Source organism: Gorilla gorilla, chromosome 12 (assembly GCF_029281585.2).
Source record: "Gorilla gorilla gorilla isolate KB3781 chromosome 12, NHGRI_mGorGor1-v2.1_pri, whole genome shotgun sequence".
NCBI classification, from domain to species: domain Eukaryota; kingdom Metazoa; phylum Chordata; class Mammalia; order Primates; family Hominidae; genus Gorilla; species Gorilla gorilla.
Window position 1 is genome coordinate 73,092,628 of NC_073236.2, and position 23,716 is coordinate 73,116,343.

At 39.4% G+C, this 23,716-nt stretch overlaps 1 protein-coding gene across 1 annotated transcript in view; it reads right to left on the reverse strand.

The window, feature by feature from the left end:
- Positions 1–16,198: 16,198 nt before the first annotated feature.
- Positions 16,199–23,716, reverse strand: part of MEIS1 (Meis homeobox 1) — a 202,085-nt gene continuing 194,567 nt past the window's right edge. The window contains exon 13 of the mRNA XM_063695848.1: positions 16,199–16,217. The gene's annotated coding sequence lies outside the window, so the exon portion shown is untranslated. The remainder of the gene's footprint in view (positions 16,218–23,716) is intronic.

Consider the following 23,716-nt stretch of genomic DNA (forward strand, 5'->3'; position numbering starts at 1 on the left):
AGAGCCCTTATGAGAAAGGCCACACACCTACAATTATATGATCTTCAACAAAGCTGACAAAAACAAGCAATGGGGAAAGGATTCCCTATTCAACAAATGGTTCTGGGATAACTGGCTAGCCACATGCAGAATATCAAAACTGGACCCCTTCCTTATACCACATACAAAAATAAACTCAATATGGATTAAAGAATTAAATGTAAAACCCAAAACTATAAAAATCCTGGAAGACAACCTAGGCAATAACATACTGGACATAGGAACAAGCAAAGATTTCATGATGAAGATGCCAAAAGCAATTGCAAGCAAAAACTGACGAATGGGATCTAGCTAAACAACAGAGCTTCTGCATACACAATGAAAGAAACCATCAACAGAATAAATAAACAACCTACAGAATAGGGAAAACATTTATAAATAATGCATATGACAAAGGTCTTCCCTTTTCTGCAAGAGGCTAATCCATGAGCATGTTAAGTTTTTCCATTTGTTTGTGTCATCTCTGATTTCTTTGAACAGTGTTTTTTAATTCTCCCTGTAGAGATCTTTCACTTTCCTGGTTAGCTGTATTCCTAGGTATTTTATACTTTTTGTGGCAATTGTGAATGGGATTGCATTCCTGATTTGGCTTGCAGCTTGGTTGTTGTCGGTGTATAGGAATACTAGTGATTTTATACATTGCTTTTGTATCCTGAGATTGCTGAAGTTGTTTATCAGCTTAAGGAGCTTTTCAGCATTGGGTTTTCTCAATGGCTTTGTTCATTTTCAGGTGCAAGTTACAGAGAGTGAACAGTTTATCTAAGTGATAATAACATGTTGGATAACCCCCAAGATCAAGCTCAGGATGTACTGATACAAAATCAAAAGAAAGATAAACAAGGAGTTACACTCAGGAAATCTTGGCAAAGGTGAAAAGAAGTTGTTATACCGTTTCAGCATCCTTCTATAAGACCCAACACCAAAATTTTAGTATTTTCCACAGACACTTCAATAGTCTTTCTTCATTTTACTCATCCAACAAATATTTATACAGTGTCCATTATATGGGACATGAGCCTTTTGAGTTGCTGTATGTACCGGGGTGAACACATTGGTGCACCATTCTGACCTCTCCCCACATCCACTTCTCCATACTCCGTCTGTTCCCCTTCATACAACTTCTGTGATCTCAGTGCAGTTAGCTTCAACCATCTGCTAGAAAGAAAAGGACTTGGATTGACCAATATCCCACTATTGTCAAAATAATTAATAGTCTATTAACATGGCATTCTCCTCAAAACACACACAAACACACACATACACATTTGCATTTTTTAAATGTTAATGCTTGTTAGCTTAAATGCATCTTTAATTGTCAAATTTCAGACAGATAAGAAAGTGAAGTCAAATTAAAGGTTTGGGTAGTAGCAGTAGGAAATTGGCAAACAGGAGAATATCCAGGGGCTGGCTCCTGGAAACAGTTTCTCAAATTTGCTTTACCCTGTTTCTTTCTTTAATCTTTATCTGACTCTACCATGTTAAAAAATTCGCAAGGATTTGATGTAAGAGATGAGGGTGGGAATGAAGGTGAAGACGTTCAACCCTGTGTAAGATGGAGGGGCAAAAATGAATGTTTGTGTAGACATCATTTTCAGAGTGGAGATTTTTAAACCTGGAGATTATCCAAAATAGAAATGTTTTAAACTTCAATTTCCTAGGAACTTTTTGGGGACTGATTAGTGAGCAAAGAATTTAACACCTCTTATTATGGAATGAATGTTTGTGCATCCCTGAATTCATTGGTTGAAACCCTAAACCCCAGTGTGACAGTGTTTGAAGATGGGATTTGGGGAGATCATTGGGATTAGATGAAGTAATGAGACGAGCACTCATGATGGGATTAGTGCCCTTATAAGAAAGGACACTGGAGAGCTAATGTGCTGCCTGCTCCTCCCCACGCCTCTCTCCACCTTTCTCTCCGTGTGCTCATACAAAGAAGTTATGTGAGCACACATTCAGTTGGTGGCTGCCTACAAGCCACGAGAAGAAGCCTCAGAATGAAGCCCACTTTGCTGGAACCTTGATCTTAAAATTCTCTATCTCTAGGACTGTAAGAAATAAGCCCAGTCTATGGCATTTTGTAGCGCATTTCTAGTTAATTGATACATTCCTGTTCTATATTCCCAAATCAGATGTAATAATTTGCTATAATTCCTCATATTATTTACCTTCTCCCTTATTATCTCCTTGGCCAAATCTCTCTCTCTCTCTCATCACACATACACACACACACACACACACACAGACTAAGAAAATAACTACTCAAATATAACTGGCAAAATTAAACCGATCTTTAAAATATGCTTTGCATACTATATACAGCTTGAATTGAAAATGAAATAGATCAGCCTAACAAGAATGTTTTTCTGGTTGCTTTCAGTCATCTTTTATGATGAGTCCTTATAAAGCTCATGTGAATAAGGATGTATGATAAGCACACACACACACACACCATCTTCTTCTCTGATTTAGGATTTACTGAAACTACTGAAGTTCTCTCCAATATTTTGGTTGATTCAGTGGGGTTTGTTTTTCCTGCAGGGCTTCAAGCGTGGTGCTGACTGTCTCACAGTGAGAACCCCATCGAGCAGTTGCCATGAGAGCTTAGCTGAGTTGAGCAGCCTGGGGAGTAAGTTCATAAACTGAGGAACTCATTTATCTTCCACAGTAACACCCCCTCCAAAACCAACTACAAACTACTTAACCCATCAAAACTGAGAGCTGCCAAAGCCACTTTCCTCCTGGGACTGTAAATGCCTCCACAGTCAAAGTCACAAAGCTTTTCAAGCTGGTGCACTGGTGATTGGTTTAAACTGCTAAAACTCTGATTATCTTTAGATTCCAATTTCTCATTTAAAATCACTAGTCATTCTAGATACATGATGATTAAAAAAATTGACGCTGAAGATAAAAAATAAATGAGGAGTCACATTACCATCTTGTTCATGTCTCAGGAGCTTCAGACTTCGGGCAGTAACATTGCCATCTACCTTCTATTTCCACAGGCTCTCAGAGTGGATATTAAGTTTTATAATCAAAACAAATGTTTTACTTGAACAGGAATCCAGGGGTTTAACGAACTCTAGAAATGCTAATGTGAATGACCTGCTACATTAACGTAGGTAAGAATTCCTCTGCTTTTATTGCCATTCTGAAACATGCTAAACAACATGAAAAAGGTTGGAATAATGCATTTTTTACTTCTCTCACCATGTGTTTGGAGTCTTAAATCACTGGTGATTGGTTATCTTCATTCATTCATTTGTTGACATCTTTATTCAGTCAGTCATAAACATTTACTGTTAGCTAAGATACATGTGCAAGAGTATTGATTACAAAGTGTTTAATAATATCATAATCTAGAAAGAAACTACATATTACTCTATACAGAGTGAATGAAGTAAATCACAGTCCATCCTAGCCTGTAGCAGCTAAAAGATGTGAGGTAAAATTATATGTCTTTTCATGGAGAAATGTGATTGTTATATGACTGGGGGCCCAGGAAGGAATAGATTTTAGAATGGCATTTCTAGTGTGATTTTTAAATTAAATTGTGTATGTGTGGATATGTATATTCCTATAAGAGTCTAGAAAATATATGCTACCTTGTTAACAGTGATCATCTCTGGGGTATTACTGAGTGAAATGGTTTTGTATCATTTGATTTTCTTACAACAGATAATCTATCTCTTCACTACAGAGTTGCATTTACTTGTTATGTGAGCCCATGAAAGAATTATACCAGGACCCCTTGTGGTTGGGTGGCACCATGTGATTGGTTCTGTCTAAAGAGTTATGAGCAAAAATGGCATGTGTCACTTCCAGGCTGGAATGTTTAACTGCTGGTGCAGGATCCTCCTGAGCTCTTTTCTTTTGACACAAACCCTTGAGATGGTGGCTTAAGTTTGAGATAGTGGCTGCTCCATCAGCCTAGGTTCGGAAATGAGATGTGGATCGGAGCTCTCAGCCAATCCCCAGTGGACACTTAATTAGAGCAAAAAATTAACTCTTACTATTCTAAACTTTTAAGATTTGGAGAGTTTGTTCATGAAGAATGACCTTGCCTATCCTGACTAGTACAAGTAAGAATATATTAATTTTATGTTTAAAATAAAGATGTTGCTTTTCTAAAAAACAGTATGTGTGAGCATGTTAATTTTATTCTGATGAGTGAGCCCTCCAACTTTGCTGTTTTTCAGGGTTGTTCTAGGTGTTCTGGGTTCCTTGAATTTCCATAGGTATTTTAACATGAGTTATCAACTTTTACCAAAAAAAAAAAGGTAGCTGGAATTTAATAGGAATTGTGTGAATCTGTAGATCAATTTGGGAGAGTATTATCACCTCAGTAATATTATCAGGAGCAGAAAAGATAACTATTGGGCACTGGGCGTAATTCGTGGGTAATGAAATAATCTGTATAACAAACCCCCGTGACATGAATTTACCTATGTAACAAACTTTCACATGTACCCCTGAACCTAAAATACAAGTTAAGAAAGCAAAAAACAAACAAACAAACAAAAAAACCCAATACCAACTTCCAATCTATGAACATGGAATATCTTTCCATTTATTTAGATCTTCTTTAATATCTTTCAATAATGTTTTATTGTTTTCAGTGTATACATCTTATACTTTTTAAATGTATTCCCAAGCATTTTATTCTTTTAATTCTATTATAAATTGAATTGTTTTCTTAACTTCACTTGGGCTTGTTCATTGCTAGTACATATAAATAAAATTGATTTCATATATTGAGCTTGTACCTTGCAACTTTGCTGAATTCATTTATATTAGATTTAATCATTTGTGTGAGTTCCTTAAAATTTTTTTATACATAAGACCATATCATATGTGAATAAAAATAATTTTACTTTTTCCCTTCCTGTCTGGATGCCTTTATCTTGTTTTCTTGCTTAATTGCTCTGGCTAGCGAACCTCCAGTACAAATGTTGAACAAAACTGATGAGAGAGTGGACATTCTCATATTGTTCTTAATCTTAGGAGGAAATCACCATTATATATGATCATAGTGATGGATTTTTTTGTAGATGCCCTTTATTAGGTTGAGGAAGTTGACTTGCCTTCATTTGTTCAGTGTTTTCATCATAATAAAGTGTTGGATGTTGCCAAATTTTTTTTCTGCATCTATTGAGATAATCATGTGGTTTTTGTCCTTTATTCTATTGATGTGGTGTGTAACATTGATTGATTTTTGAATGTTAAAAGAAGTATTTCACCCTTAGAAAGAATTCATAGATATGGCTACAGAAAGTTAATTGGAAATTCATCACTTCATACCATCCTCTACCTCTTGGTGCATCTTCATGTGTTAATCAGGATAGACTAGATTATGCTTCTGTGACAAATGACTCCAAAATCTCAGTGGTTTAACACACACAAATTTCTCACAATATAAAGATTGCTTTAGGTCAGACTCAACAGTGTAGTGCTTCATCATCCATATAGTGACTCAGAGATCCAGGCTGCTGTGATCTTGTGGGTTTGCTATCTCAACACATTGCTCTTACACTCACTACCTGAGGAAAATCAAGAAACTGAAAAGTCACACAGCAGCTTTTTACTGCCTCAGCCCAGAAGTGACACATGCCACTTATTCTCAAATTTCATTGCCCATAATTAATCACACACTCTTGCTTTACTGCAAGGGAACTGGAAAATAAAACTTTTATTGTGCCCAGGAGGGAGGAATACAAAACAGAATTTGGAAACCCATAGAATTTTCTCTGCCACAGACATAGAAATATTATGTTCCTTATCTGTTGTTATGGGTTGAATTATAGCCTCCCAAAAGACATGTTGAAGTCCTAACCCCCAGTACCCCAGAATGTGACTTTTTTGGAAATAGAGTTTTTATAGTTGTAATTAGTTAAGCTGAGGTCATATTGGAGTTGGGTGAGTCCTTAATCCAATAAGACTGGTGTCCCTACAAAAAGGGAAAAACACCATGTGAAGACAGAGGTACACAAGGATACCATCCTGTGATGACAGAAGCAAAGACTGGGATGATACACCTGCATGGCAAGAAACACTAAGGAATTACAGCCACCATCAGAAACTAGAAGGAGGAAAGGAGGGATTCCACCAGTCTTAGAAGGTGCATGACTCTGCTGACACCTTGATTTCAGGCTTCTAGTCCCCAAAACTGTGAGAGAATAAATTTCTGTTGTGTTAAGCCACCTGGTTTGTGGTAACCTGTGATCACAAGTCTAGGAAACAAATACACCAGTCAAAAATATTGTTATGACTATTGTACTCAATCTAAGATGTCATCAATGGAAAGACATGAATTACTTAATGGACCTCTAAGAAAGGAAAAAGGCTGCCAATTAAGTAATGACACCCTACCTTAATGATAATGCTGCATGACACGTAAATTGGTCACATCATCCTCTCATTGCTGTGCAGCATCTTTCCTCAATACCAAGAGATTTGGCAAGTTTTTGTGTCTTCAGGTGTGTGGTTTGGCACATGAAAGGCAATCATTTTGCACATTTCTCACTAACAACACACAATTCAGCCACAGATGCATGTAGATTTAGTACCTTTTTTGATACCATGAAGTACATTGTTGTTCTTATGCAAGAAAATATAGAATCCTATTCCTTCTCCCAAAATCGCTTTCCTAATGTCAGATATATGCCCCACTGCTCTCTGCTTGTCTTTCTGCATCTACAGTAACTTCTCATCTCAGAACTATGTTATACTATAAATTCTGAAAGAAAGAGACTTTAAATGACAACTAAACTCTCAACACATAACAACAATGCAGATAATTCAATAAAAATAATGATGCCGTGAATAGCTATGACCAAATTCATGCTTGTGCAGGTAATAACTACATCACAACTGCCACGGGGCCAACAGCTGTTGTAAGTCACTATCAATATAAGACATATTCCAAATTCAGAGTGTGAAGAGATGGGCTTTTTAAAACCAATAACCTATAGTGATGCAATAACAACAGCAACAATTAAATCAGGCCACTCAGTCTTGACCAAGCATACGACTTTATCTTGGGATAGTAGTTCTCCAAGTGTGGTATGGAGATTCCTGGGGTATTCCTGAGACATTCTCAGGAAGTCTATGAATTCAAAACTATTTTCCCCAAAATACTAAAGTGTTCTTTCCATTTTCATTTCTGTTCTCTCATTGTAGTACATAAGAGTTTTCCAGAGACTACATGATACAACAAAACAAATTAAATCCAGAAACAAATATGACAATCTGTCATCTATTCAGCTGAACATTTTGCCACTGTTCTCATTCTTTTTTTGTTTTGAAAAATGTTTTCACAAAAAAAATTTATCAAAATGTAAAATGGGATTTAGATAAGTGAATAAGTAGTTTTTTCTCAGTTCCAGTTTCTAATATGGTAAATATCAATGGGTATAATAACAAAATGAAAATTCTCAATAATTTAAAAAAGTTCTATAAGGATATGAGATCAAAAAGTTTGAGAATCACTGTTTTAGTGAAACCACCTTTGGCTTTAAAGATACATGTCTTGGTTCACTGAACAAATCCTGCAGTTAGGATTGGATCAACACATAAACAAACTCAAACATTGAGAGGACGAGAGTACCCTTCTCTGACATATGTAACTCAAAAACAAAAAATGCCCATAAAATAAAATTTGGTATTTCAGTAAAAGATATGTTTACTGCTTTAAAATAATTCCTTTGAGTGTGTGTGTGTGTGTGTGTGTGTGTCTGTGTGTGTGTGTGTCTGTGTGTGTGTGTATCTGCCTGTCCTTCCTTTCCTGTTTCTGTCCTTTGATGCCTCAAGCATGTGGTTGTTTGGGCTTCATCCTCAGCTCTACGCTAACTTGGCTTTCCACAGCATGCAACTAAAACAGAGACTCTGGAATTCCTCTACATCGTCTTTTTCACAATCAACCTACGAGACTCTTTCATGAGTTCCTCCCCTTTCATGACTGCCTTCAAATAAGACACTTTTTTCTTCCCATGGTTCAGGCAAGGAGCCAGAATATGTATCACAGCCTTCTATTTTATCTCACAGAATTGTATTAGCACGTACTTTCTTTAGTGCTTTGCATTGACACATTATAGGCTTAACATTTTCCTTGCAATTAGCAAAACTATAATTGGTGGACTGTTTAGTATAAAGTAGAAAAGGGTGGGTTAGGTTTGTCCTAGTATGCTTCCCACTGGCTCATCACTTCTTGCTCTTCCCCCAAAGTGGTATCCCATTGAGTAAATATGAGAACAAATTAAACCCTGCTGTAGTATTTATTAATTGATAGCAGCTTTGCAGTAGGTCCACTGAAATATAAATAATTAACAGACTATTTATATTTTGAGAAGTGACTCTTAAAAAAAAAAAAAGTCATTAAGAACCAAATAAATTGGGGGGTGGAGCCAAGATGGCCGAATAGGAACAGCTCCAGTCTACAGCTCCCAGCGTGAGCGACACAGAAGACGGGTGATTTCTGCATTTCCAACTGAGGTACCAGGTTCATCTCACTGGGGAGTGTCGGAAAGTGGGTGCAGGACAGTGGGTGCAGCGCACCCAGCATGAGCTAGGGCAGGGCGAGGCATCACCAACCCTGGGAAGCGCAAGGGGTCAGGGAATTCCCTTTCCTAGTCAAAGAAAGGGGTGACAGATGGCACCTGGAAAATCGGGTCACTCCCACCCTAATACTGTGCTTTTCCAATGCTCTTAGCAAACGGCACACCAGGCGATTACATCCGTGCCTGGCTCAGAGGGTCCTATGCCCATGCAGCCTCACTCATTGCTAGCACAGCAGTCTGAGATCAAACTGCAAGGTGGCAGCAAGGCTGGGGGTGGGGTGCCCGCCATTGCCGAGGCTTGAGTAGGTAAACAGAGCTGCTGGGAAGCTGAAACTGGGTGGAGCCCACCGCAGCTCAAGGAGGCCTGCCTGCCTCTGTAGACTCCACCTCTGGGGGCAGGGCACAGCCAAACAAAAGGCAGCAGAATCCTCTGCAGACTTAAATGTCCCTGTCTGACAGCTTTGAGGAGAGCAGTGGTTCTCTCAGCACACATCTGGAGATCTGAGAAGGGACAGACTGCCTCCTCAAGTGGGTCCCTGGCCTCCGAGTATCCTAACTGGGAGGCACCCCCCAATAGGGGCAGACTGACACCTCACACGGCCGGGTACTCCTCTGAGACAAAACTTCCAGAGGAACAATCAGGCATCAACATTTGCTGTTCACCAAAATCCGCTGTTCTGCAGCCTATGCTGCTGATACCCAGGCACAGGGTCTGGAGTGGACCTCCAGCAAACTCCAACAGACCTGAAGCTGAGCCTCCTGACTGTTGGAAGGAAAACTAACAAACAGAAAGGACATCCACACCAAAACCACATCTGTACGTCACCATCATCAAAGACCAAAGGTAGATAAAACCACAAAGATGGGGAAAAAACAGAGCAGAAAAACTGGAAACTCTAAAAATCAGAGCACCTCTCCTCCTCCAAAGGAACACAGCTCCTCACCAGAAACGGAACAAAGCTGGACAGAGAATGACTACGACGAGCTGAGAGAATGCTTCAGACAATCGAACTACTCCGAGATAAAGGAGGAAGTCCTAACCCATGGCAAAGAAGTTTAAAACCTTGAAAAAAAATTAGATGAATGGCTAACTAGAATAACCAATGCAGAGAAGTCCTTAAAGGACCTGATGGAGCCGAAAACCAAGGCACGAGAACTACGTGACTAATGCACAAGCCTCAGTAGCCGAATCGATCAACTGGAAGAAAGAGTATCAGTGATGGAAGATCAAATGAATGAAATGAAGTGAGAAGAGAAGTTTAGAGAAAAAAAGAATAAAAAGAAATGAACAAAGCCTCCAAGAAATATGGGACTATGTGAAAAGATCAAATCTATGTCTGATTGGTGTACCTGAAAGTGACGGGGTGAATGGAACCAAGTTGGAAAACACTATGCAGGATGTTATCCAGGAGAAATTCCCCAATCTAGCAAGGCAGGCCAACATTCAAATTCAGGAAATACAGAGAACGCCACAAAGATACTCCTCGAGAAGAGCAACTCCAAGACACATAATTGTCTTGAAATGAAGGAAAAAATGTTAAGGGCAGCCAGAGAGAAAGGTCAGGTTACCCACAAAGGAAAGCCCATCAGACTAACAGCAGATCTCTCAGCAGAAACTCTACAAGTCAGAAGAGAGTGAGGGCCAATATTCAACATTCTTAAAGAAAAGAATTTTCAACCCAGAATTTCATATCCAGCCAAACTAAGCTTCATAAGTGAAGGAGAAATAAAATACTTTACAGACAAGCAAATGCTGAGAGATTTTGTCACCACCAGACCTGCCCTAAAAGAGCTCCTGAAGGAAGCACTAAACATGGAAAGGAACAACCAATACCAGCCACTGTAAAAACATGCCAAATTGTAAAGACCATCAAGGCTAGGAAGAAACTGCATCAACTAACAAGCAAAATAACCAGCTAACATCACAACGACAGGATCAAATTCACACATAACAATATCAACCTGAAATGTAAATGGGCTAAATGCTCCAATTAAAAGACACAGACTGGCAAATTGGATAAAGAGTGAAGACCCATCAGTGTGCTGTATTCAGGAAACCCATCTCATGTTCAGAGACACACATAGGCTCAAAATAAAGGGATGGAGGAAGATCTACCAAGCAAATGGAAAACAAAAAAAGGCAGGGGTTGCAATCCTAGTCTCTGATAAAACAGACTTTAAACCAACAAAGATCAAAAGAGACAAAAAAGGCCATTACATAATGGTAAGGGATCAATTCAACAAGAAGAGCTCACTATCCTAAATATATATGCACCCAATACAGGAGCACCCAGATTCATAAAGCAAGTCCTGAGTGACCTATAAAGAGACTTAGACTCCCACACAATAAAAATGGGAGACTTTAATACCCCACTGTCAACATTAGACAGATCAACAAGACAGAAAGTTAACAAGGACACCCAGGAATTGAACTCATTTCTGCACCAAGCAGACCTAACAGACATCTACAGAACTCTCCACCCCAAATCAACAGAATATACATTCTTTTCAGCACCACATCACACTAATTCCAAAATTGACCACATAGTTGGAAGTAAAGCACTCCTCCGCAAATGTAAAACAACAGAAATTATAACAAACTGTCTCTCAGACCACAGTGCAATCAAACTAGAACTCAGGATTAAGAAACTCACGAAAACCGCTCAACTACATGGAAACTGAACAACCTGCTCCTCAATGACTACTGGGTACATAATGAAATGAAGGCAGAAATAAAGATGTTCTTTGAAACCAATGAGAACAAAGACACAACATACCAGAATCTCTGGGACACATTCAAAGCAGTGTGTAGAGGGAAATTTATAGCACTAAATGCCCACAAGAGAAAGCAGGAAAGATCTAAAATTGACACCCTAACATCACAATTAAAAGAACTGGAGAAGCAAGAGCAAACACATTCAAAAGCTGGCAGAAGGCAAGAAATAACTAAGATCAGAGCAGAAGTGAAGGATATAGACACACAAAAAATCCTTCAAAAAATCAGTGAATCCAGGAGCTGCTTCTTTGAAAAGATCAACAAAATTGATAGACCACTAGCAAGACTAATAAGGAAGAAAAGAGAGAAGAATCAAATAGACACAATAAAAAATGATAAAGGGGATATCACCACCGATCCCACAGAAATACAAACTACCATCAGAGAATACTATAAGCACCTCTATGGAAATAAACTAGAAAATCTAGAAGAAATGGATAAATTCCGAGACACATACACCCTCCCAAGACTAAATAAGGAAGAAGTTGAATCTCTGCATAGACCAATAACAGGCTCTGAAATTGAGGCAATAATTAATAGCTTACCAACCAAAAAAAGTCCAGGACCAGATGGATTCACAGCCGAATTCTACCAGAGGTACAAGGAGGAGCTGGTACCATTCCTTCTGAAACTATTCCAATCAATAGAAAAAGAGGGAATCCTCCCTAACTCATTTTATGAGGCCAGCATCATCCTGATACCAAAGCCTGGCAGAGACACACAAAAAAAGAGAATTTTAGACCAATATCCCTGATGAACATCAATACAAAAATCCTCAATAAAATACTGGCAAACCGAATCCAGCAGCACATCAAAAAGCTTTTTCACCATGATCAAGTGGGCTTCATCCCTGGGATGCAAGGCTGGCTCAACATACGCAAATCAATAAACGTAATCCCGCATATAAACAGAACCAAGGACAAAAACCACATGATTATTTCAATAGATGCAGAAAAGGCCTTTGACAAAATTCAACAACCTTCATGCTAAAAACTCTCAATAAATTAGATATTGATGGGACATATCTCAAAATAATAAGAGCTATCTATGACAAATGCACAGCCAATATCATACTGAATGGGCAAAAACTGGAAGCTTTCCCTGTGAAAACTGGCACAAGCCAGGTATGCCCTCTGTCACCACTCCTCTTCAACATAGTGTTGGAAGTTCTCAACAGGGCAATCAGGCAGGAGAAGGAAATAAAGGGCATTCAATTAGGAAAAGAGGAAGTCAAATTTCCCTGTTTGCAGATGACATGATTGTATATATAGAAAACCCCATCGTCTCAGCCCAAAATCTCCTTAAGATGATAAGCAACTTCAGCAAAGTCTCAGGATACAAAATCATTGTGCAAAAATCACAAGCATTCTTATACACCAATAACAGACAAACAGAGAGCCAAATCATGAGTGAACTCCCATTCACAATTGCTTCAAAGAGAATAAAATACCTAGGAATCCAACTTACAAGGGATGTGAAGGACCTCTTCAAGGAGAACTACAAACCACTGCTCAAGGAAATAAAAGCGGATACAAACAAATGGAAGAACATTCCTTGCTCATGGGTAGGAAGAATCAATATCATGAAAATGGCCATACTGCCCAAGGTAATTTATAGATTCAATGCCATCCTCATCAAGTTACCAATGACTTTCTTCACAGAATTGGAAAAAACTACTTTAAAGTTCATATGGAACCAAAAAAGAGCCCATATTGCCAAGTCAATCCTAAGCCAAAAGAACAAAGCTGGAGGCATCACCCTACCTGACTTCAAACTATACTACAAGGCTACAGTAACCAAAACAGCATGGTACTGGTACCAAAACAGAGATATAGACCAATGGAACAGAGCCCTCAGAAATAATGCCGCATATCTACAACTATCCGATCTTTGACAAACGTGACAAAAACAAGCAATGGGGAAAGGATTCCCTATTTAATAAATGGTGCTGGGAAAACTGGCTAGCCATACGTAGAAAGCTGAAACTGGATCCCTTCCTTACACCTTATACAAAAATTAATTCAAGATGGATTAAAGACTTAAATGTTAGACCTAAAACCATAAAAACCCTAGAAGAAAACCTAGGCAATACCATTCAGGACATAGGCATGGGCAAGGACTTCATGTCTAAAACACCAAAACCAATGGCAACAAAAGACAAAATTGACAAATGGGATCTAATTAAACTAAAGAGCTTCTGCACAGCAAAAGAAACTACCATCAGAGTGAACAGGCAACCTACAAAATGGGAGAAAATTTTTGCCATCTACTCGTCTGACAAAGGGCTAACTCAAACAAATTAACAAGAAAAAAACAAACAACCCCATCAAAAAGTGGGCAAAGTATATGAACAGGCACTTCTCAAAAGAAGATATTTATGCAGCCAAAAAGATACATGAAAAAATGCTCATCATCACTGGCCATCAGAGAAATGCAAATCAAAACCACAATGAGATACCATCTCACACCAGTTAGAATGGTGATCATTAAAAAGTCAGGAAACAACAGGTGCTGGAGAGGATGTGGAGAAATAGGAACACTTTTACACTGTTGGTGGGACTGTAAACTAGTTCAACCATTGTGGAAGTCAGTGTGGCAATTCCTCAAGGATCTAGAACTAGAAATACCATTTGACCCAACCATCCCATTTCTGGGTATATACCCAAAGGATTATAAATCATGCTGCTATAAAGACACATGCACATGTATGTTTATTGCGGCACTATTCACAATAGCAAAGACTTGGAACCAACCCAAATATCCAACAATGATAGACTGGATTAAGAAAATGTGGCACATATACACCATGGAATACTATGCAGCCATAAAAAATGATGAGTTCATGTCCTTTGTAGGGACATGGATGAAGCTGGAAACCATCATTCTCAGCAAACTATCACAAGGACAAAAAACCAAACACCACATGTTCTCACTCACAGGTGGGAATTGAACAATGAGAACACGTGGATACAGGAGGGTGAACATCACACACCGGGGACTGTTTTGGGGGGGGCGGCGAGGGGGGAGGGATAGCATTAGGAGATATAGGTAATGCTAAATGATGAGTTAATGGTTGCAGCATACCAACATGGCACATGTATACATATGTAACTAACCTGCACGTTGTACAAATGTACCCTAAAACTTAAAGTATAATTAAAGAAAAAAGAACCAAATAAATTAAGATATCAAAAGGAAAGGTGGCTAGGCCCTGTGGCTCACACCTGTAATCCCAGCATTTTGGGAGGCTGAGGCCGGAGGATCGCTCGAGCCCAGGAGCAACATAGTGAGACTCCATCTCTACCAAAAAAAAAAAAAATCAAAAAATTAGCCAGGCATGGTGGCACATGACTGTGATCCCAGCTACTTCAGAGGCTGAGGGGGGAGGATTGCTTAAACCAAGGAGTATGAGGCCGCAGTGAGCCGAAATGGAGCCACTGCACTCCAGCCTAGGCAATTAAGCAAGGCCCTGTCGAAAGACAGAAAGATAAGAAAGAAAGAGGAAGGAAGGAAGGAAGGAAGGAAGGAAGGAAGGAAGGAAGGAAGGAAGGAAGGAAGGAAGGGAGGAAGGAAGGAAAGCAGGCAGGCAGGCAGGCAGGAAAGAAGGGAGGGAGGGAGGGAGGGAAGGGAGGGAGAACAAGAAGAAGTGTATCCAGCTTAGTGGGTCTTTAAATGTTCAAACCAAAGACTAACGTTCACTGAGGACTTACTTACCACATGTGTCAAGCACTGTTCTAAGCTCATTGCACCTAATAGCTCATTTACTCTTCACAACTAACCTAGCAGGTGGAAACTATTATTTTCATTTTAGTGATAAGGAAAGTCAGGCAAAGAGAGGTCAAATTACCTCCTGAGAGTCACGCAGTGTAACTCGAAGAGCCTGGATCCAAATCTAAGCAGTAGGACCACAGAGCCATAGTCGCTAGGCTACACTGCCTCTGGAATCACGTCCTTGGTGACTTGGAAAGCTGTCTACACTACCCTCCAGTCAGTCACTTATTAATAGTAACTGGCGCGGTTATCAAATGGACTCTTGCAGCATCCCAGTGCTGTGTTCAAGTAACCCTTCTTTTACTTAATAATGGCTCCAAAAGGCAAGAGTAACGATGCTAGCCATTCGAATACACCAAAAAGAAGGTATAAACTACTTCCTTTAAGTGAAAAGATGAAAGTTCTGGACTTAATAAAGAAAGAAAAAAAAATCCTATGCTGAGGATGCTAAGATCTACAGTAAGAATAAGTCTTCTATCCATTAAATTGTGAAGAAGGAAAAACAAATTTGTGCCAGTTTTGCTGTCACACCTTAGCTACAAATGTTAAGGCTACAGTGAGTAATAAATAATTAAGATAGAAAAGGCATTAACTTTGTGGAAGAAATGAACAGAAACGTGTTTCCATTAGCAGCAACCGGGATTGGCACCACCTGCGGTTTCAGAAATCCACTGAGGTTCTTGGAATTTATCCCCATGGATAAGGGAGGATGTCAATATGTTGGTGAATTTTTAATTTGCCTCAGTTTCAGATCCATAATTATATGTATCTAATAAGTCATAATAAAAAATAGTGTTTCTTTTTCTTAATTCATTCTCCTCTTTTTACACAAACGTTTTTTGGACTCATCAATCCGTCACCCCTGAAACCAAAACATGTAGCTCACTCACCCCAAAACATGTTCCCATTTGTTCTCCATCTGGCTGGAATTCCTTTTACAGTTGGGAGTTTGGGCTTCAAAGAAATCCCTGAACATGTCCTCAGTGAATCTACCTACCTCTTCCTGCTGGCTGTATCTTACTCCTTTAATCTTAATCAAGTTTCCTGGCTATCCTCTTTCCTCAATGATGCTCATCCTGAAAAAAGAAATTGGCCTGAAGTTAAATAGCCCATAAAGGAAGTAGGTAGGCTTCTGAATGCCCACGATTTCAAAGGACGTGAATGAACCATTGGTTCATGTTGGTTTTCTCCACGGCCCTTTAAAATAGACAGGGTGAAACTTTTGTCCATCACCATTTTGCTGATGGATTGAGAAAGAAGGAACCTGCCACAAACTGAATTAGCACTGAATTTTCCCTTTCTTTATGTAAACAAATGCCTTTCAATATACAACAATTCTTGGGGTGTTCAGGTTACATGCTTATTTTAAGATCTTTGTTTACTTTCTGATCTTCATAGGTCATTGACATCCCATTTAGCACTGGTGACCCTGTTTATACAATTTTGATATAAATTAAAAAGTGTTCTTGGGGATAAGATTAACATTTGCGATTCCAATCTACCACATAAGCAAACGATAGCCTTTGCTCAGTCCTGTATATAATTGTTCAAAACCTTCAGTGTAGACTCCAATACTCAGAGCAAATCTGATCAAACAGATTTGCTTTCTGACTTTTTATTCAAAGCAGGATGAGATATCAGCCTATGTAAACTCCAATGGAATAACTTATGGGATTTTTGATAGAATGTAGTCATAATAAAACACTGGATAGGGTATTTCAGGTTTTAATTAATGAGAAGAGACAAATCAATAGGGGTCTATCTCTACATCTTAACTTGGACTTAAAATGTGTTTCTTTTTCACTTAAAATTCAGAAGGTATTGTTCCTTTTAACCTTTTTTATTCTCTAGAAGGAAGGGGGGTGAATAATATTTTTGGAATTTGGTTTCTAATTTTTTACATCATTTGTATTAAGCTTCCCTCCTAAACAATGTTAATAATTACTCCTTCATAAATACATATCATTCTTGTGAATAATTGCAAGTATTTAAGAAACTATTTTTCTGATAGCTTACTCTGATCCTATTCATACTTCATGAGTGGACAATTCCTTATCCTAATTAGGAAAAACTATCCTAATTGTATGAAAAACTGTCATTCCTAGGCAAAGAAACGAATCTGGGAATACAGATAAGATGAAAAGGCCCATACTGTCTCTTTGCTAGGCGTATATCCTAAAGAAATTATTGAACAAATATACAGAAATGTACAAAGGTATTGATTCAGCATGATTTGCAAATGCAAAAAAAATGGAAACAGCTTAAATGTACATCAAGAAGGAGTTGTTTTGAAAAATTAGGATGCAGGGAGGAGCCAAGATGGCCGAATAGGAACAGCTCCGGTCTACAGCTCCCAGCCTGAGCGACACAGAAGACGGGTGATTTCTGCATTTCCATCTGAGGTACCGGGTTCATCTCACTAGGGAGTGCCAGACAGTGGGTGCAGGTCACTGGGAGCACGCACCGTGCACGAGCCGAAGCAGGGCGAGGCATTGCCTCACCTGGGAAGCGCAAGGGGTCAGGGAGTTCCCTTTCTGACTCAAAGAAAGGGGTGACGGACGCACCTGGAAAATCGGGTCACTCCCACCCAAATACTGCGCTTTTCAGACCGGCTTAAAAATGGCGCACCACGAGACTATAACCCACACCTGGCTCGGAGGGTCCTACGCCCATGGAATCTCGCTGATTGCTAGCACAGCAGTCTGAGATCAAACTGCAAGAAGGCAGCGAGGCTGGGGGAGGGGCGCCCACCATTGCCCAGGCTTGATTAGGTAAACAAAGCAGCTGGAAAGCTCGAACTGGGTGGAGCCCACCACACCTCAAGGAGGCCTGCCTGCCTCTGTAGGCTCCACCTCTGGGGGCAGGGCACAGACAAACAAAAAGACAGCAGTAACCTCTGCAGACTTAAATGTCCCTGCCTGACAGCTTTGAAGAGAGCAGTGGTTCTCCCAGCACACAGCTGGAGATCTGAGAACCGGCAGACTGCCTCCTCAAGTGGGTCCCTGACCCCTGACCCCTGAGCAGCCTAACTGGGAGGCACCCCCCAGCAGGGCCACACTGACACCTCACACAGCAGGGTATTCCAACAGACCTGCAGCTGAGGGTCCTGTCTGTTAGAAGGAAAACTAACAAACAGAAAGGACATCCACACCGAAAACCCATCTGTACATCACCATCATCAAAGACCAAAAGTAGATAAATCCACAAAGATGGGGAAAAAACAGAACAGAAAAACTGGAAACTCTAAAACGCAGAGCATCTCTCCTCCTCCAAAGGAACGCAGTTCCTCACCAGCAACGGAACAAAGCTGGATGGAGAATGATTTTGACGAGCTGAGAGAAGAAGGCTTCAGACGATCAAATTACTCTGAGCTACGGGAGGACATTCAAACCAAAGGCAAAGAAGTTGAAAACTTTGAAAAAAATTTAGAAGAATGTATAACTAGAATAACCAATACAGAGAAGTGCTTAAAGGAGATGATGGAGCTGAAAACCAAGGCTCAAGAACTATGTGAAGAATGCAGAAGCCTCAGGAGCTGATGCGATCAACTGGAAGAAAGGGTATCAGCAATGGAAGATGAAATGAATGAAATGAAGTGAGAAGGGAAGTTTAGAGAAAAAAGAATAAAAAGAAATGAGCAAAGCCTCCAAGAAATATGGGACTATGTGAAAACACCAAATCTACGTCTGATTGGTGTACCTGAAAGTGACGGGGTGAATGGAACCAAGTTGGAAAACACTCTGCAGGATATTATCCAGGAGAACTTCCCCAATCTAGCAAGGCAGGCCAACGTTCAGATTCAGGAAATACAGAGAACGCCACAAAGATACTCCTCGAGAAGAGCAACTCCAAGACACATAATTGTCAGATTCACCAAAGTTGAAATGAAGGAAAAAATGTTAAGGGCAGCCAGACAGAAAGGTCGAGTTACCCTCAAAGGGAAGCCCATCAGACTAACAGCGGATCTCTCGGCAGAAACCCTACAAGCCAGAAGAGAGTGGGGGCCAATATTCAACATTCTTAAAGAAAAGAATTTTCAACCCAGAATTTCATATCCAGCCAAACTAAGCTTCATAAGTGAAGGAGAAATAAAATACTTTACAGACAAGCAAATGCTGAGAGATTTTGTCACCACCAGGCCTGCCTTAAAAGAGCTCCTGAAGGAAGCGCTAAACATGGAAAGGAACAACCGGTACCAGCCGCTGCAAAATCATGCCAAAATGTAAAGACCATCAAGACTAGGAAGAAACGGCATCAACTAACGAGCAAAATCACCAGCTAACATCATAATGACAGGATCAAATTCACACATAACAATATTAACTTTAAATGTAAATGGACTAAATTCTCCAATTAAAAGACATAGACTGGCAAATTGGATAAAGAGTCAAGACCCATCAGTGTGCTGTATTCAGGAAACCCATCTCACGTGCAGAGACACACATAGGATCCAAATAAAAGGATGGAGGAAGATCTACCAAGCAAATGGAAAACAAAAAAAGGCAGGGGTTGCAATCCTAGTCTCTGATAAAACAGACTTTAAACCAACAAAGATCAAAAGAGACAAAGAAGGCCATTACATAATGGTAAAGGGATCAATTCAACAAGAAGAACTAACTATCCTAAATACATATGCACCCAATACAGGAGCACCCAGATTCATAAAGCAAGTCCTGAGTGACCTACAAAGAGACTTAGACTCCCACACATTAATAATGGGAGACTTTAACACCCCACTGTCAACATTAGACAGATCAATGAGACAGAAAGTCAACAAGGATACCCAGGAATTGAACTCAGCTCTGCACCAAGCAGACCTAATAGACATCTACAGAACTCTCCACCCCAAATCAACAGAATATACATTTTTTTCAGCACCACACCACACCTATTCCAAAATTGACCACATACTTGGAAGTAAAGCTCTCCTCAGCAAATGTAAAAGAACAGAAATTATAACGAACTATCTCTCAGACCACAGTGCAATCAAACTAGGACTCAGGATTAAGAATCTCACTCAAAGCCACTCAACTACATGGAAACTGAACAACGTGCTCCTGAATGACTACTGGGTACATAACGAAATGAAGGCAGAAATAAAGATGTTCTTTGAAACAAATGAGAACAAAGACACAACATACCAGAATCTCTGGGACGCATTCAAAGCAGTGTGTAGAGGGAAATTTATAGCACTAAATGCCCACAAGAGAAAGCAGGAAAGATCCAAAATTGACACCCTAACATCACAATTAAAAGAACTAGAAAAGCAAGAGCAAACACATTCAAAAGCTAGCAGAAGGCAAGAAATAACTAAAATCAGAGCAGAACTGAAGGAAATAGAGACATAAAAGACCCTTCAAAAAATTAATGAATCCAGGAGCTGGTTTTTTGAAAGGATCAACAAAATTGATAGACTGCTAGCAAGACTAATAAAGAATAAAAGAGAGAAGAATCAAATAGACACAATAAAAAAATGATAAAGGGGATATCACCACCGATCCCACAGAAATACAAACTACCATCAGAGAATACTACAAACACCTCTACGCAAATAAACTAGAAAATCTAGAAGAAATGGATACATTCCTCGACACATACACTCTCCCAAGACTAAACCAGGAAGAAGTTGAATCTCTGAATAGACCAATAATAAGAGCTGAAATTGTGGCAATAATCAATCGTTTACCAACCAAAAAGAGTCCAGGACCAGATGGATTCACAGCCGAATTCTACCAGAGGTACAAGGAGGAACTGGTACCATTCCTTCTGAAACTATTCCAATCAATAGAAAAAGAGGGAATCCTCCCTAACTCATTTTATGAGGCCAGCATCATCCTGATACCAAAGCCGGGCAGAGACACAACCAAAAAAGAGAATTTTAGACCAATATCCTTGATGAATATTGATGCAAAAATCCTCAATAAAATACTGGCAAACCGAATCCAGCAGCACATCAAAAAGCTTATCCACCATGATCAAGTGGGCTTCATCCCTGGGATGCAAGGCTGGTTCAATATACGCAAATCAATAAATGTAATCCAGCATATAAACAGAGCCAAAGACAAAAACCACATGATTATCTCAATAGATGCAGAAAAAGCCTTTGACAAAATTCAACAACCCTTCATGCTAAAAACTCTCAATAAATTAGGTATTGATGGGATGTATTTCAAAATAATAAGAGCTATCTATGACAAACCCACAGCCAATATCATACTGAATGGGCAAAAACTGGAAGCATTCCCTTTGAAAACTGGCACAAGACAGGGATGCCCTCTCTCACCACTCCTATTCAACATAGTGTTGGAAGTTCTCAACAGGGCAATCAGGCAGGAGAAGGAAATAAAGGGTATTCAATTAGGAAAAGAGGAAGTCAAATTGTCCCTGTTCGCAGATGACATGATTGTATATCTAGAAAACCCCATTGTCTCAGCCCAAAATCTCCTTAAGATGATAAGCAACTTCAGCAAAGTCTCAGGATACAAAATCAATGTACAAAAATCACAAGCATTCTTATACACCAACAACAGACAAACAGAGAGCCAAATCATGAGTGAACTCCCATTCACAATTGCTTCAAAGAGAATAAAATACCTAGGAATCCAACTTACAAGGGATGTGAAGGACCTCTTCAAGGAGAACTACAAATCACTGCTCAAGGAAATAAAAGAGGATACAAACAAATGGAAGAACATTCCATGCTCATGGGTAGGAAGAGTCAATATCGTGAAAATGGCCATACTGCCCAAGGTAATTTACAGATTCAATGCCATCCCCATCAAGCTACCAATGACTTTCTTCACAGAATTGGAAAAAACTACTTTAAAGTTCATATGGAACCAAAAAAGAGCCCGCATCGCCAAGTCAATCCTAAGCCAAAAGAACAAAGCTGGAGGCATCACACTACCTGACTTCAAACTATACTACAAGGCTACAGTAACCAAAACAGCATGGTACTGGTACCAAGACAGATATATAGATCAATGGAACAGAACAGAGCCCTCAGAAATAACGCCGCATACCTACAACTATCTGATCTTTGATAAACCTGAGAAAAACAAGCAATGGGGAAAGGATTCCTTATTTAATAAATGGTGCTGGGAAAACTGGCTAGCCATATGTAGAAAGCTGAAACTGGATCCCTTCCTTACACCTTATACAAAAATTAATTCAAGATGGATTAAAGATTTAAACGTTAGACCTAAAACCATAAAAACCCTAGAAGAAAACCTAGGCATTACCATTCAGGACATAGGCATGGGAAAGGACTTCATGTCTAAAACACCAAAAGCAAGGACAACAAAAGACAAAATTGACAAATGGGATCTAATTAAACTAAAGAGCTTCTGCACAGCAAAAGAAACTAACATCAGAGTGAACAGGCAACCTACAAAATGGGAGAAAATTTTCGCAACCTACTCATCTGACAAAGGGCTAATATCCAGAATCTACAATGAACTCAAACAAATTTACAAGAAAAAAACAAACAACCCCATCAAAAAGTGGGTGAAGGACATGAACAGACACTTCTCAAAAGAAGACATTTATGCAGCCAAAAAACACATGAAAAAATGCTCATCATCACTAGCCATCAGAGAAATGCAAATCAAAACCACTATGAGATACCATCTCACACCAGTTAGAATGGCGATCATTAAAAAGTCAGGAAACAACAGGTGCTGGAGAGGATGTGGAGAAATAGGAACATTTTTACACTGTTGGTGGGACTGTAAACTAGTTCAACCATGGTGGAAGTCAGTGTGGCGATTCCTCAGGGATCTAGAACTAGAAATACCATTTGACCCAGCCATCCCATTACTGGGTATATACCCAAAGGACTATAAATCATGCTGCTATAAAGACACATGCACACATATGTTTATTGCGGCATTATTCACAATAGCAAAGACTTGGAACCAACCCAAATGTCCAACAATGATAGACTGGATTAGGAAAATGTGGCACATATACACCATGGAATACTATGCAGCCATAAAAAATGATGAGTTCATGTCCTTTGTAGGGACATGGATGAAACTGGAAATCATCATTCTCAGTAAACTATCACAAGAACAAAAAACCAAACACCGCATATTCTCACTCATAGGTGGGAATTGAACAATGAGATCACATGGACACAAGAAGGGGAATATCACACTCTGGGGACTGTTGTGGGGTGGGGGGAGGGGGGAGGGATAGCACTGGGAGATATACCTAATGCTAGATGACGAGTTAGTGGGTGCAGCGCACCAGCATGGCACATGTATACATATGTAACTAACCTGCACAATGTGCAGATGTACCCTAAAACTTAAAGTATAATTAAAAAAAAAAAAAAAAAGAAAGAAAAATTAGGATGCATGAAAACAGTGGTATACTTGGCAGTCATTAAAATGATTATGTCGATCATTTATTAATGTGAATAGATGACCATGATATATTAAACTCATTATCCAATTATTAATCACCTAGTAATAAGTAAATAAAGATTGTTTGAGTATGCCTCTGTGTGTGTGTGTGTGTGTGTATAAAGAACACTGTATACCAAAGTGTGTTCTAAGAAAAACTAATCTAT